The sequence below is a fragment of the Oncorhynchus nerka genome, linkage group LG26 (assembly GCF_034236695.1).
Source record: "Oncorhynchus nerka isolate Pitt River linkage group LG26, Oner_Uvic_2.0, whole genome shotgun sequence".
Taxonomy (NCBI): Eukaryota; Metazoa; Chordata; class Actinopteri; order Salmoniformes; family Salmonidae; genus Oncorhynchus; species Oncorhynchus nerka.
Window position 1 is genome coordinate 48,538,444 of NC_088421.1, and position 15,369 is coordinate 48,553,812.

Sequence of the window (15,369 nt, forward strand, 5' to 3'; positions counted from 1 at the left end):
ACATGGACTCACTCTTTGTGGAATAATAGTGTTTAACATGATTTTAGATTGACTACCTCATCTTTGTAACCAACACCTAAATTACAGAGTGAAAAGAAGGAAGCCTGTACAGAAAAAAAATATATTCCAAAACATGCATCCTGTTTGCAACGCGGCACTAAAGTAATACTGCAAAAATGTGGCAAAGAAATGAACTTTATGTCCTGAATACAAAATGTTATGTTTGGGGCAAATCCAATACAACACCTCACTGAGTACCGCTCTCCATATTTTCAAGCATGGTGGTGGCTGCATCATGTTATGGGTATGCTTGTCATCGGCAAGAATTAGGGAGTTTTTAGGCAAGAAACAGAATGGAGCTAGGCAAAGGCAAAATCCTATTTTTTTATTTTTTTTATTTCACCTTTATTTAACCAAGTAGGCCAGTTGAGAACAAGTTCTCATTTACAACTGCAACCTGGCCAAGATAAAGCAAAGCAGTGTGACAAGAACAACAACACAGATTTAAATAAAGGTAAATAAATTTACACATAAACAAACGTACAGTCAATAACACAATAGAAAAAATATATGTACAGTGTGTGCAAATGTAGAAGAGTAGGGAGGTGAGGCAATAAATAGGCCATAGAGGAGAAATAATTACAATTTAGCAGTTTAACACTGGAGTGATAGATGTGCAGATGATGATGTGCAAGTAGAGATACTGGGGTGCAAAAAGAGCAAGAGCATAAATAACAATATAGGGATGAGGTAGTTGGGTGTGCTGTTTACAGATGGGCTGTGTACAGTTTCAGTGATCGGAAAGCTGCTCTGACAGCTGATATTTCTGTATTTCATTTTCAATAAATTTGCTATAATAAAATAATCTAAAAACATGTTTTCATTTTGTCATTATGTGTAGATGGAAATACATATATTTAATCGATTCAGGCTGCAATCTCAACAGAATGTGGAATAAGTTGAGGGGTTTGAATACTTTCTGAAGACACTTCTTTTGACCAGAGCGTTATGAGCCGTTCCTCCTCTATTGAAAAACAACATCTTGTTCTGCACAGAGCCCTTCGTGCTCCTCCTCTATTGAAAAACAACATCTTGTTCTGCACAAAGCTGTTCTTGTTCCTCCTCTATTGAAAAACAATGTCTTGTTCTGCACAAAGCTGTTCTTGTTCCTCCTCTATTGAAAAACAATGTCTTGTTCTGCACAAAGCTGTTCTTGCTCCTCCTCTATTGAAAAACAACGGCTTGTTCTGCACAAAGCCCTTCGTGCTCCTCCTCTATTGAAAAACAACATCTTGTTCTGCACAAAGCCCTTAAAAAATTAAAAAAATCGCTTGTTCTGCACAAAGCCCTTCGTGTTCCTCCTCTATTGAAAAACAACATCTTGTTCTGCACAAAGCCCTTCGTGCTCCTCCTCTATTGAAAAACAACATCTTGTTCTGCACAAAGCCCTTCGTGCTCCTCCTCTATTGAAAAACAACATCTTGTTCTGCACAAAGCCCTTCGTGCTCCTCCTCTATTGAAAAACAACATCTTGTTCTGCACAAAGCCCTTCTTGCTCCAGTCATATGATACAGTCCCGAAAGGGACATACTTTTCTCCATACTTTCTACAAGGTGTTAGTTGTTTAAGTTTACACTGAATGCGTTTTTCCAACCCCTAGAGCTTTATTTGACACTGTACGGCCTTAGGCTGCATGAAAGAAAAAAAAACACTTTTGGCAGCCCGCCCTAGAATTTCATATGCAGAAAAACAAATCCTGAAAAGGAAATAGGTTGCCATTTGGGAGATAACCTTCCTCTGCCCTATCGCTCTCCTGTTGAGCAGACACAGTGGAGTTGGTGAGAGAGCTGGTTACCACTCTGCCCTGTCGCTCTGCTGTTGAGCAGACACAGTGGAGTTGGTGAGAGAGCTGGTTACCACTCTGCCCTATCGCTCTCCTGTTGAGCAGACACAGTGGAGTTGGTGAGAGAGCTGGTTACCACTCTGCCCTATCGCTCTCCTGTTGAGCAGACACAGTGGAGTTGGTGAGAGCTGGGTTACCACTCTGCCCTATCGCTCTCCTGTTGAGCAGACACTGTGGAGTTGGTGGAGCTGGTTACCATTCTGCCCTATCGCTCTCCTGTTGAGCAGACACAGTGGAGTTGGTGAGAGAGCTGGTTACCACTCTGCCCTATCGCTCTCCTGTTGAGCAGACACAGTGGAGTTGGTGAGAGAGCTGGTTACCACTCTGCCCTATCGCTCTCCTGTTGAGCAGACACAGTGGAGTTGGTGAGAGAGCTGGTTACCACTCTGCCCTATCGCTCTCCTGTTGAGCAGACACAGTGGAGTTGGTTACCACTCTGCCCTATCGCTCTCCTGTTGAGCAGACACAGTGGAGTTGGTTACCATTCTGCCCTATCGCTCTCCTGTTGAGCAGACACAGTGGAGTTGGTGAGAGAGCTGGTTACCACTCTGCCCTATCGCTCTCCTGTTGAGCAGACACAGTGGAGTTGGTGGTTACCACTCTGCCCTATCGCTCTCCTGTTGAGAGCTGGTTACCACTCTGCCCTATCGCTCTCCTGTTGAGCAGACACAGTGGAGTTGGTTACCACTCTGCCCTATCGCTCTCCTGTTGAGCAGACACAGTGGAGTTGGTTACCATTCTGCCCTATCGCTCTCCTGTTGAGCAGACACAGTGGAGTTGGTGAGAGAGCTGGTTACCACTCTGCCCTATCGCTCTCCTGTTGAGCTGTTGAGCAGACACAGTGGAGTTGGTGAGCAGAGAGAGCTGGTTGAGCAGACCACTCTGCCCTATCGCTCTCCTGTTGAGCAGACACAGTGGAGTTGGTGAGAGAGCTGGTTACCACTCTGCCCTATCGCTCTCCTGTTGAGCAGACACAGTGGAGTTGGTTACCATTCTGCCCTATCGCTCTCCTGTTGAGCAGACACAGTTGAGTTGGTGAGAGAGCTGGTTACCACTCTGCCCTATCACTCTCCTGTTGAGCAGACACAGTGGAGTTGGTGAGAGAGCTGGTTACCATGCCGTCCAGAGACAGAGTCAAAGCTGTACGAGGCCTTCCTGTAAGTCTGGGGGAGCGCAGAAACATCAGGTAAACACACATTATGACACATTCAACTACTTTACACAGAGACAAACCAATATGCTATTTTTATTTTATTTATTTAACTAGGCAAGTCAGTTAAGAACAAATTTTTATTTTCAATGACGGCCTAGGAACAGTAGGTTAACTGCCTGTTCAGAACAACAGATTTTGTACCTTGTCAGCTCGGGGATTTGAACTTGCAACCTTTCGGTTACTAGTCCAATGCTCTAACCACTAGGCCACCCTTGTTATGGGCTCATATCCACCAAGAGTCTCAGAGTAGCAGTACTGATCTAGGATCAGTTTAGCCTTTTAGATCATAATCAATGAGACTATATGGACAGGTCTCAGGTCAGCATTTAAAGGCCCTGGTCTGTTACAGTAGTCTCTCTACAATGCATCTCAAATAGCACCCTATTCCCTATATATATATATATCAGAGGTGTATATATACAGTGGGGCAAAAAAGTATTTAGTCAGCCACCAATTGTGCAAGTTCTCCCACTTAAAAAGATGAGGCCTGTAATTTTCATCATAGGTACACTTCAACTATGACAGACAAAATGAGAGAAAAAAAATCCAGAAAATATGTATTCATCAATCTACACACAATACTCCATAATGACAAAGCAATTAAACAAATAAAAAAATCTAAAACTAAAATAATACATTTACATAAAGTATTCAGACCCTTTACTCAGTACTTTGTTGAAGCACGTTTGGCAGCGATTACAGCCTCGAGTCTTCTTGGGTATGACGCTACAAGCTTGGCACACCTGTATTTGGGGAGTTTCTCTCATTCTTCTTTGCAGATCCTCTCAAGCTCTGTCAGGTTGGATGGGGAGCGTTGCTGCACAGAGATGTTTGATCATGTTCAAGTCCAGGCTCTGGCTGGGCCACTCAAGGACATTTAGAGACTTGTCCCGAAGCCACTCCTACGTTGTCTTGGCTGTGTGCTTAGGGTCATTGTCCTGATGTAAGGTGAACCTTCGCCCCAGTCTGAGGTCCTGAGCGCTCTGGAGCAGGTTTTCATCAAGGATCTCTCTGTACTTTGCTCCATTCATCTTTCCCTCAATCCTGACTAGTGTCCCAGTCCCTGCCGCTGAAAAACATCCCCACAGCATGATGCTGCCACCACCACCATGCTTCACCGTACAGATGGTGCCAGGTTTCTTTCCAGACGTAAAGCTCGGCATTCAGGCCAAAGAGTTCAATCTTAGTTTCATCAGACCAGGGAATCTTGTTTCTCATGGTCTGAGAGTCCTTTAGGTGCTTTTTGGCAAACTCCAAGTGGGCTGTCATGTGCCTTTTACTGAGGAGTGGCTTCCGTCTGGCCGCTCTACCATAAAGGCCTGATTAGTGGAGTGTTGCAGAGATGGTTGTTCTTCTGGAAGGTTCTCCCATCTCCACAGAGGAACTATGGAGCTCTGACAGAGTGATCATTGGGTTCTTGGTCACCTCCCTGACCAAGGCCCTTCTTCCCTGATTGCTCAGTTTGGCCGGGTGGCCAGCTCTAGGATGTGTCATGGTGGTTACAAACGTATTCAATTTACGAATGATGGAAGCCACTGTGTTCTTGGGGACCTTTAATGCTGCAGAAATGTTTTCGTACCCTTCCCCAGATCTGTGCCTCGACACAATCCTGTCTTGGAGCTTTACGGTTTTTTTCTCTGACATGCTCTGTCAACTGTGGGACCTTTCATATAGACAGGTGTGTGCCTTTCCAAATCATGACCAATCAATAGAATTTACCACAGGTGGACTGCAATCAAGTTGTAGAAACATCTCAAGGATGATCAATGGAAACAGGATGCACCTGAGCTCAATTTTCAAGTCTCATAGCAAAGGGTCTGAATATTTATGTAAATAAGGTATTTCAGTTTTTTTTTAAATAAATTTGCAAACATTTCTAAAAACCTGTTTTGGCTTTGTCATTATGGGCTATTGTGTGTAGATTGATGAGGGGGGAAAATGTATTTAATCAACTTTAGAATAACTTTAGAATGTGGGGAAGGGGGAGGGGTCTGAGTACTTTCTGAATGTACTGTATTGAATAGGGAAGCTTCGATTCACCACTATCCATCAGATGCACTGTAGATGCAGTGAGCTCCATAAGTATCGGGACAGTCACACCTGTTTGGTTGGTCTGGCTCTGTACTCCAGCACTTTGGATTTCAAATGATACAATGACTATGAGGTTTAAAGTGCAGAGTGTCGGCTTTAATTTGAAGATATTTTACAGACGCACAAATATCATACCAACAAGACATGCTAACCTCTCACCGTTACAATTACAGGGGAGGTTAGCTTTTTTTGGGGAGGGTATGACATTTATGCCTCTAACTTTCTCATTCATCATTATTCAGGATTCATTCAGGTCTATCTGTAATCACGGTAGCATCCACATTAATGTAGAAGTGTTTAGAAACATCATCTATTCTTATTTACAATAAAAGTTACTCCAAAATGACAATACATTATTTACCCTTCATTTCTATTGGGAACCAAATAATCTGAAACAACCAAAACAAACAGCAAATGCAACCAACCAGTTTGTAGAGTCACAAGGTTGATGTGGTCATTGTGTGCTATGAATATGGGACTAAATACTAAACTACTTTAAGACACATAAGTGAATTTGCCCCAATACTTCTGGTCCCCTAAAATGTGAGGACTAAGTACAAGAAGTGCTGTAATATCTAAACGGGTCATCCAATATGGATGAAAATACCCTCAAATTAATGCTGACAGTCTGCACTTTAACCTCATAGTCATTGTATCATTTCAAAGTGCTGGAGTACAGAGCCAGAAATAATATGGCCCAATGCCTTTGGAGCTCACTGTAAATTGCACAAGAATGATACATTTATGCATTTTTTTAAAGGTAGGCCTATAGGTTTCTCTTAATTCAACCTGCCCGCCACCCACCTGCCCGATATGAACGCAATATGTAATGACCCTAAACCCACCCGCCCTGCAGATATAACTGCGGGGACTGCGGGCTATGGGTCAACCGTCTCATCACTACTGTGTGTTTCCAGGTGCCGTGTCTTAGCAGAGAAGTTCTCCACGAGGAGTCTAGAGAGAACAAGCTGCACTGACTGTTGGGAGCAGATCTCACTGGTCAGAACCCATGTCCTGTAGTAGTCACTAGATAGACCTGTTAGAGAGGACACTGGTCAGAACCCATGTCCTGTAGTAGTCACTAGATAGACATGTTAGAGAGGACACTGGTCAGAACCCATATCCTGTAGTAGTCACTAGATAGGACATCAGAACCCATATCCTTAGTAGTCACTAGATAGACATGTTAGAGAGGACACTGGTCAGAACCCATGTCCTGTAGTAGTCACTAGATAGACATGTTAGAGAGGACACTGGTCAGAACCCATATCCTGTAGTAGTCACTAGATAGACATGTTAGAGAGGACACTGGTCAGAACCCATATCCTGTAGTAGTCACTAGATAGACATGTTAGAGAGGACACTGGTCAGAACCCATATCCTGTAGTAGTCACTAGATAGACATGTTAGAGAGGACACTGGTCAGAACCCATATCCTGTAGTAGTCACTAGATAGACATGTTAGAGAGGACACTGGTCAGAACCCATATCCTGTAGTAGTCACTAGATAGACATGTTAGAGAGGACACTGGTCAGAACCCATATCCTGTAGTAGTCACTAGATAGACATGTTAGAGAGGACACTGGTCAGAACCCATATCCTGTAGTAGTCACTAGATAGACATGTTAGAGAGGACACTGGTCAGAACCCATATCCTGTAGTAGTCACTAGATAGACATGTTAGAGAGGACACTGGTCAGATATCCTGTAGACACTGATAGACATGTTAGAGAGGACACTGGTCAGAACCCATATCCTGTAGTAGTCACTAGATAGACATGTTAGAGAGGACACTCAGAACCCATATCCTGTAGTAGTCATGATAGACATGTTAGAGAGGACACTGGTCAGAACCCATATCCTGTAGTAGTCACTAGATAGACATGTTAGACACTGGTCAGAACCCATATCCTGTAGTAGTCACTAGATAGACATGTTAGAGAGGACACTGGTCAGAACCCATATCCTGTAGTAGTCACTAGATAGACATGTTAGAGAGGACACTGGTCAGAACCCATATCCTGTAGTAGTCACTAGATAGACATGTTAGAGAGGACACGGGTCAGAACCCATATCCTGTAGGAGTCACTAGATGTCTCTGTCTCTCTCAGTCTGTTCGTAGGTGCAGCAGTGTGGTGTTTTTCAGACAGTCTCTCTCTCTGTGGCGCGGTTCTCTGAGGGAGATCAGTGGAAGGTTTGGTTCTGCTGTCCTCTGCTACTTCCTGTTTCTAAGATGGCTGCTCCTCTTCAACCTCCTCTCCTCCCTCCTCAACCTCTCCTTCATCACGTTGCCGTGGGCGATGCTTAGCACCGACACTCAGGGCGCCGGGGCAACTGCCGGGTTCAGGGGACTGGAGCTCCTCACTGGAGTGGTGAGTGGACACACTGACACGGACACATCCATACATGTAGGATATACACACACACACAAATACACACTCTGTTTTAAAGATGCAGTAACTAAGTCTAAAGTGTCATCTGTCTGTCTGCCTGTCTGTCTCTCTCTGTCTCTCCCTGTCTATCTCTCCCTGCCTCTCTCCCTGTCTATCTCTCTCCATACCTCTCTCCCTGTCTCTCTCTCCCTGCCTCTCTCCCTGTCTATCTCTCTCCCTGTCTCTCTCCCCCTGCCTCTCTCCCTGTTTCTCTCTCCCTGCCTCTCTCTCTCCATACCTCTCTCCCTGTCTCTCTCTCTCTCCCTGCCTGTCTGTCTGTCTGTTTGTCTCTCTCCATACCTCTCTCCCTGTCTCTCTCTCCCTGCCTCTCTCCCTGTTTCTCTCTCTCCCTGCCTCTCTCCCTGTCTATCTCTCTCCATACCTCTCTCCCTGTCTCTCTCCCCCTGCCTCTCTCCCTGTTTCTCTCTCTCCCTGCCTCTCTCCCTGTCTATCTCTCTCCATACCTCTCTCCCTGTCTCTCTCTCTCTCCCTGCCGTTCTGTCTGTCTGTTTGTCTGTCTCTCCATACCTCTCTCCCTGTCTCTCTCTCCCTGCCTCTCTCCCTGTCTCTCTCTCCCTGCCTCTCTCTCTCTGCCTGTCTGTCTGTCTGTTTGTCTGCCTCTCACTGTCTCTGTCTCTCCATACCTCTCTCCCTGTCTCTCTCTCCCTGCCTGTGTGTGTGTGTGTGTGTGTGTGTGTGTGTGTGTGTGTGTGTGTGTGTGTGTGTGTGTGTGTGTGTGTGTGTGTGTGTGTGTGTGTGTGTGTGTGTGTGTGTGTGTGTGTGTAGGGGTGGTTCAACGTGTCCATGCTGTACTATGGTGTCTACAGCAGTAACAGTGTGCTGTCTAGTTATAACATCCAGCTAGCTTACCTCTTTACCATCACCTCCTACATGCTGCTCTGTGGAGCTTCAGTCATATACAGGTAATATGTCTGTCTGTCTGTCTGTCTGTCTGTCTGTCTGTCTGTCTGTCTGTCTTACCTCCTACATGCTGCTCTGTGGAGCCAGATACTCTTCCTGGGGTTTATTTTGGATCCCCATTAGTTCCTGCCAAGGCAGCAGCTACTCTTCCTGGGGTTTATTATGGATCCCCATTAGTTCCTGCCAAGGCAGCAGCTACTCTTCCTGGGGTTTATTATAGATCCCCATTAGTTCCTGCGAAGGCAGCAGCTACTCTTCCTGGGGTTTATTATGGATCCCCATTAGTTCCTGCGAAGGCAGCAGCTACTCTTCCTGGGGTTTATTATGGATCCCCATTAGTTCCTGCCAAGGCAGCAGCTACTCTTCCTGGGGTTTATTATGGATCCCCATTAGTTCCTGTCAAGGCAGGAGCTACTCTTCCTGGGGTTTATTATGGATCCCCATTAGTTCCTGCCAAGGCAGCAGCTACTCTTCCTGGGGTTTATTATGGATCCCCATTAGTTCCAGCCAAGGCAGCAGCTACTCTTCCTGGGGTTTATTATGGATCCCCATTAGTTCCTGTCAAGGCAGGAGCTACTCTTCCTGGGGTTTATTATGAATCCCCATTAGTTCCTGCCAAGGCAGCAGCTACTCTTCCTGGGGTTTACTCTTCCTGGGGTTTTATGGATCCCCATTAGTTCCAGCCAAGGCAGCAGCTACTCTTCCTGGGGTTTATTATGGATCCCCATTAGTTCCTGCCAAGGCAGCAGCTACTCTTCCTGGGGTTTATTATGGATCCCCATTAGTTTCTGCCATGGCAGCAGCTACTCTTCCTGGGGTTTATTATAGATCCCCATTAGTTCCTGCGAAGGCAGCAGCTACTCTTCCTTGGGTTTATTATGGATCCCCATTAGTTCCTGCCAAGGCAGCAGCTACTCTTCCTGGGGTTTATTATAGATCCCCCATTAGTTCCTGTCAAGGCAGCAGCTACTCTTCCTGGGGTTTATTATAGATCCCCCATTAGTTCCTGCCAAGGCAGCAGCTACTCTCCTTGGGGTTTATTATGGATCCCCATTAGTTCCTGCCAAGGCAGCAGCTACTCTTCCTGGGGTTTATTATAGATCCCCCATTAGTTCCTGTCAAGGCAGCAGCTACTCTTCCTGGGGTTTATTATGGATCCCCATTAGTTCCTGTCAAGGCAGGAGCTACTCTTCCTGGGGTTTATTATGGATCCCCATTAGTTCCTGCCAAGGCAGCAGCTACTCTTCCTGGGGTTTATTATGGATCCCCATTAGTTCCTGCCAAGGCAGCAGCTACTCTTCCTGGGGTTTATTATGGATCTCCATTAGTTCCTGTCAAGGCAGCAGCTACTCTTCCTGGGGTTTATTATGGATCCCCATTAGTTCCTGTCAAGGCAGCAGCTACTCTTCCTGGGGTTTATTATGGATCCCCATTAGTTCCTGCCAAGGCAGCAGCTACTTTTCTGCCTTGGCTGTACCTCCATAATATCTGTCATAATCACACCAGACAGGGAACAGCTGGCTCTGGTCTACTGTCCCCTCCCGCTCGCCCCACCCAGATTTTTTTTGCCAGTGAGATGTCTGGCCCTGAGGTACCCCTCCGCGGGGCGGGGCCAATAAGTAGACCGGAGTAGCCCCGCCCCGGTCAGAAAAAACGAGGCTTTCTCGCTTTCTCTACCGTCCCTGGCGTCTACACAGTAAACAAATAAACAACTGACTTTCAGCTTATAGGGAAGGACATTCAACATGTATGGCACTGACACAAATTACTGATAATATGGAGGAACAGTCAGTCAGCATGCCAGATATTATGGAGGAACAGTCAGCATGACAGATAACATGGAGGAACAGTCAGTCAGCATGACAGATAATATGGAGGAACAGTCAGCATGCCAGATAATATGGAGGAACAGTCAGTCAGCATGCCAGATATTATGGAGGAACAGTCAGCATGCCAGATAATATGGAGGAACAGTCAGTCAGCATGACAGATAATATGGAGGAACAGTCAGCATGACAGATAACATGGAGGAACAGTCAGTCAGCTTGCCAGATAATATGGAGGAACAGTCAGTCAGCATGACAGATAATATGGAGGAACAGTCAGTCAGCTTGCCAGATAATATGGAGGAACAGTCAGTCAGCATGCCAGATATTATGGAGGAACAGTCAGTCAGCATGCCAGATATTATGGAGGAACAGTCAGTCAGCTTGCCAGATAATATGGAGGAACAGTCAGCTTGCCAGATAATATGGAGGAACAGTCAGCATGCCAGATAATATGGAGGAACAGTCAGCATGCCAGATAATATGGAGGAACAGTCAGCATGCCAGATAATATGGAGGAACAGTCAGCATGACAGATAATATGGAGGAACAGTCAGCATGCCAGATAATATGGAGGAACAGTCAGCATGCCAGATATTATGGAGGACCAGTCAGTCAGCATGCCAGATATTATGGAGGAACAGTCAGTCAGCATGCCAGATAATATGGAGGAACAGTCAGCATGACATATATTATGGAGGAACAGTCAGCATGCCAGATATTATGGAGGAACAGTCAGCATGCCAGATAACATGGAGGAACAGTCATCATGACAGATAATATGGAGGAACAGTCAGTCAGCATGCCAGATATTATGGAGGAACAGTCAGTCAGCATGCCAGATATTATGGAGGAACAGTCAGTCAGCATGCCAGATAATATGGAGGAACAGTCAGCATGACATATATTATGGAGGAACAGTCAGCATGCTAGATATTATGGAGGAACAGTCATCATGACAGATAATATGGAGGAACAGTCAGCATGCCAGATATTATGGAGGACCAGTCAGTCAGCATGCCAGATAATATGGAGGAACAGTCAGCATGCCAGATATTATGGAGGAACAGTCAGTCAGCATGCCAGATATTATGGAGGAACAGTCAGTCAGCATGACAGATATTATGGAGGAACAGTCAGTCAGCATGACAGATAATATGGAGGAACAGTCAGCATGACAGATAATATGGAGGAACAGTCAGTCAGCATGACAGATAATATGGAGGAACAGTCAGCATGACAGATAATATGGAGGAACAGTCAGTCAGTATGCCAGATAATATGGAGGAACAGTCAGCATGCCAGATATTATGGAGGACCAGTCAGTCAGCATGCCAGATAATATGGAGGAACAGTCAGCATGCCAGATATTATGGAGGAACAGTCAGTCAGCATGCCAGATATTATGGAGGAACAGTCAGTCAGCATGACAGATATTATGGAGGAACAGTCAGTCAGCATGACAGATAATATGGAGGAACAGTCAGCATGACAGATAATATGGAGGAACAGTCAGTCAGCTTGCCAGATAATATGGAGGAACAGTCAGTCAGCATGACAGATAATATGGAGGAACAGTCAGTCAGCTTGCCAGATAATATGGAGGAACAGTCAGTCAGCATGCCAGATATTATGGAGGAACAGTCAGTCAGCATGACAGATATTATGGAGGAACAGTCAGTCAGTATGCCAGATAATATGGAGGAACAGTCAGCATGACAGATAATATGGAGGAACAGTCAGCATGACAGATATTATGGAGGAACAGTCAGCATGACAGATATTATGGAGGAACAGTCAGTCAGCATGACAGATATTATGGAGGAACAGTCAGTCAGCATGCCAGATAATATGGAGGAACAGTCAGCATGACAGATAATATGGAGGAACAGTCAGTCAGCATGACAGATAATATGGAGGAACAGTCAGTCAGCATGCCAGATAATATGGAGGAACAGTCAGCATGACAGATAATATGGAGGAACAGTCAGTCAGCATGACAGATAATATGGAGGAACAGTCAGTCAGCATGACATATATTATAGAGGAACAGTCAGCATGACAGATATTATGGAGGAACAGTCAGTCAGCATGCCAGATAATATGGAGGAACAGTCAGCATGCCAGATATTATAGAGGAACAGTCAGTCAGCATGACAGATAATATGGAGGAACAGTCAGTCAGCATGACAGATAATATGGAGGAACAGTCAGTCAGCATGACAGATAATATGGAGGAACAGTCAGTCAGCATGACAGATAATATGGAGGAACAGTCAGCATGCCAGATAATATGGAGGAACAGTCAGCATGACAGATAATATGGAGGAACAGTCAGTCAGCAGGCCAGATATTATGGAGGAACAGTCAGTCAGCATGCCAGATAATATGGAGGAACAGTCAGCATGACAGATAATATGGAGGAACAGTCATCATGACAGATAATATGGAGGAACAGTCAGCATGACAGATATTATGGAGGAACAGTCAGCATGACAGATAATATGGAGGAACAGTCAGTCAGCATGACAGATAATATGGAGGAACAGTCAGCATGACAGATATTATGGAGGAACAGTCAGCATGACAGATAATATGGAGGAACAGTCAGTCAGCATGACAGATAATATGGAGGAACAGTCAGTCAGCATGACATATATTATAGAGGAACAGTCAGCATGACAGATATTATGGAGGAACAGTCAGTCAGCATGACAGATAATATGGAGGAACAGTCAGTCAGCATGACATATATTATAGAGGAACAGTCAGCATGACAGATATTATGGAGGAACAGTCAGTCAGCATGCCAGATAATATGGAGGAACAGTCAGCATGCCAGATATTATAGAGGAACAGTCAGTCAGCATGACAGATAATATGGAGGAACAGTCAGTCAGCATGACAGATAATATGGAGGAACAGTCAGCATGACAGATAACATGGAGGAACAGTCAGCATGCCAGATAATATGGAGGAACAGTCAGCATGACAGATATTATGGAGGAACAGTCAGTCAGCATGCCAGATAACATGGAGGAACAGTCAGCATGACAGATAATATGGAGGAACAGTCAGCATGACAGATATTATAGAGGAACAGTCAGCATGACAGATATTATAGAGGAACAGTCAGCGTGACAGATATTATGGAGGAACAGTCAGCATGCCAGATATTATGGAGGAACAGTCAGTCAGCATGCCAGATAATATGGAGGAACAGTCAGTCAGCATGCCAGATATTATGGAGGAACAGTCAGCATGACAGATATTATGGAGGAACAGTCAGCATGACAGATATTATGGAGGAACAGTCAGTCAGCATGACAGATAATATGGAGGAACAGTCAGTCAGCATGCCAGATATTATGGAGGAACAGTCAGCATGACAGATAATATGGAGGAACAGTCAGCATGACAGATAATATGGAGGAACAGTCAGCATGACAGATATTATGGAGGAACAGTCAGCATGCCAGATATTATGGAGGGACAGTCAGTCAGCATGACAGATATTATGGAGGGACAGTCAGCATGACAGATATTATAGAGGAACAGTCAGTCAGCATGACAGATAATATGGAGGAACAGTCAGCATGACAGATATTATAGAGGAACAGTCAGTCAGTCAGCATGACAGATATTATAGAGGAACAGTCAGTCAGTCAGCATGACAGATATTATAGAGGAACAGTCAGTCAGTCAGCATGACAGATATTATAGAGGAACAGTCAGTCAGTCAGCATGACAGATATTATAGAGGAACAGTCAGTCAGTCAGCATGACAGATATTATGGAGGAACAGTCAGTCAGTCAGCATGACAGATATTATAGAGGAACAGTCAGCATGACAGATAATATGGAGGAACAGTCAGTCAGCATGACAGATATTATGGAGGAACAGTCAGTCAGCATGACAGATATTATGGAGGAACAGTCAGTCAGCATGCCAGATATTATAGAGGAACAGTCAGTCAGCATGCCAGATAATATGGAGGAACAGTCAGTCAGCATGACAGATATTATAGAGGAACAGTCAGTCAGCATGACAGATATTATAGAGGAACAGTCAGCATGACAGATAATATGGAGGAACAGTCAGTCAGCATGACAGATATTATAGAGGAACAGTCAGTCAGCTTGCCAGATAATATGGAGGAACAGTCAGTCAGCTTGCCAGATAATATGGAGGAACAGTCAGTCAGCATGACAGATAATATGGAGGAACAGTCAGTCAGCATGACAGATATTATGGAGGAACAGTCAGTCAGCTTGCCAGATAATATGGAGGAACAGTCAGTCAGCATGACAGATATTATAGAGGAACAGTCAGTCAGCATGACAGATATTATAGAGGAACAGTCAGCTTGCCAGATAATATGGAGGAACAGTCAGTCATCATGCCAGATAATATGGAGGAACAGTCAGCATGCCAGATATTATGGAGGAACAGTCAGTCAGCATGCCAGATATTATGGAGGAACAGTTAGCTCAAGAGAGAGAGAGAGAACGCCCACTTACACAGACAGGAACCTTGATAATTGTTTGGTAAACGTCCTTATTTATCCACCATCTTTGTGTTGCATGTGTGTGTGTGTGTGTGTGTGTGTGTGTGTGTGTGTGTGTGTGTGTTGAGCAGCATGGCAGGGTGTCTCCAGACTGGTGTTGTGGCGTCAGGTGTAGCGGCTCAGAGACCTGGCTCTCTGTCTGGAAGAGGAGATGACTACTGGAGACTGTTGTGTAGCTGGGACTTCTCTCTGCTGCACCACGCGGACATACACACACACAGGACCAACCTGCTAGTACATCTAAAGGTACTCACACACAGAAACACACACACACACACACACACACACACACACAGACACACAGAGACACACACACACACACATACAGTCACACACACACAGACACACACGTACACACACACACAGAAACAACCTGCTACTATAACTGAAGGTACACACAGAAACAACCTGCTA

General features: G+C 45.0%; 1 long non-coding RNA gene across 1 annotated transcript; it reads left to right on the forward strand.

Moving 5' to 3' along the window:
* The first annotated feature begins 2,993 nt into the window (after window positions 1-2,993).
* On the forward strand, window positions 2,994-8,557 carry LOC135564792 (uncharacterized). The gene is made up of 4 exons (XR_010461270.1): window positions 2,994-3,089; window positions 6,125-6,206; window positions 7,320-7,580; window positions 8,427-8,557. It is a non-coding gene; the product is annotated as an uncharacterized LOC135564792 (long non-coding RNA).
* Window positions 8,558-15,369: the final 6,812 nt, after the last annotated feature.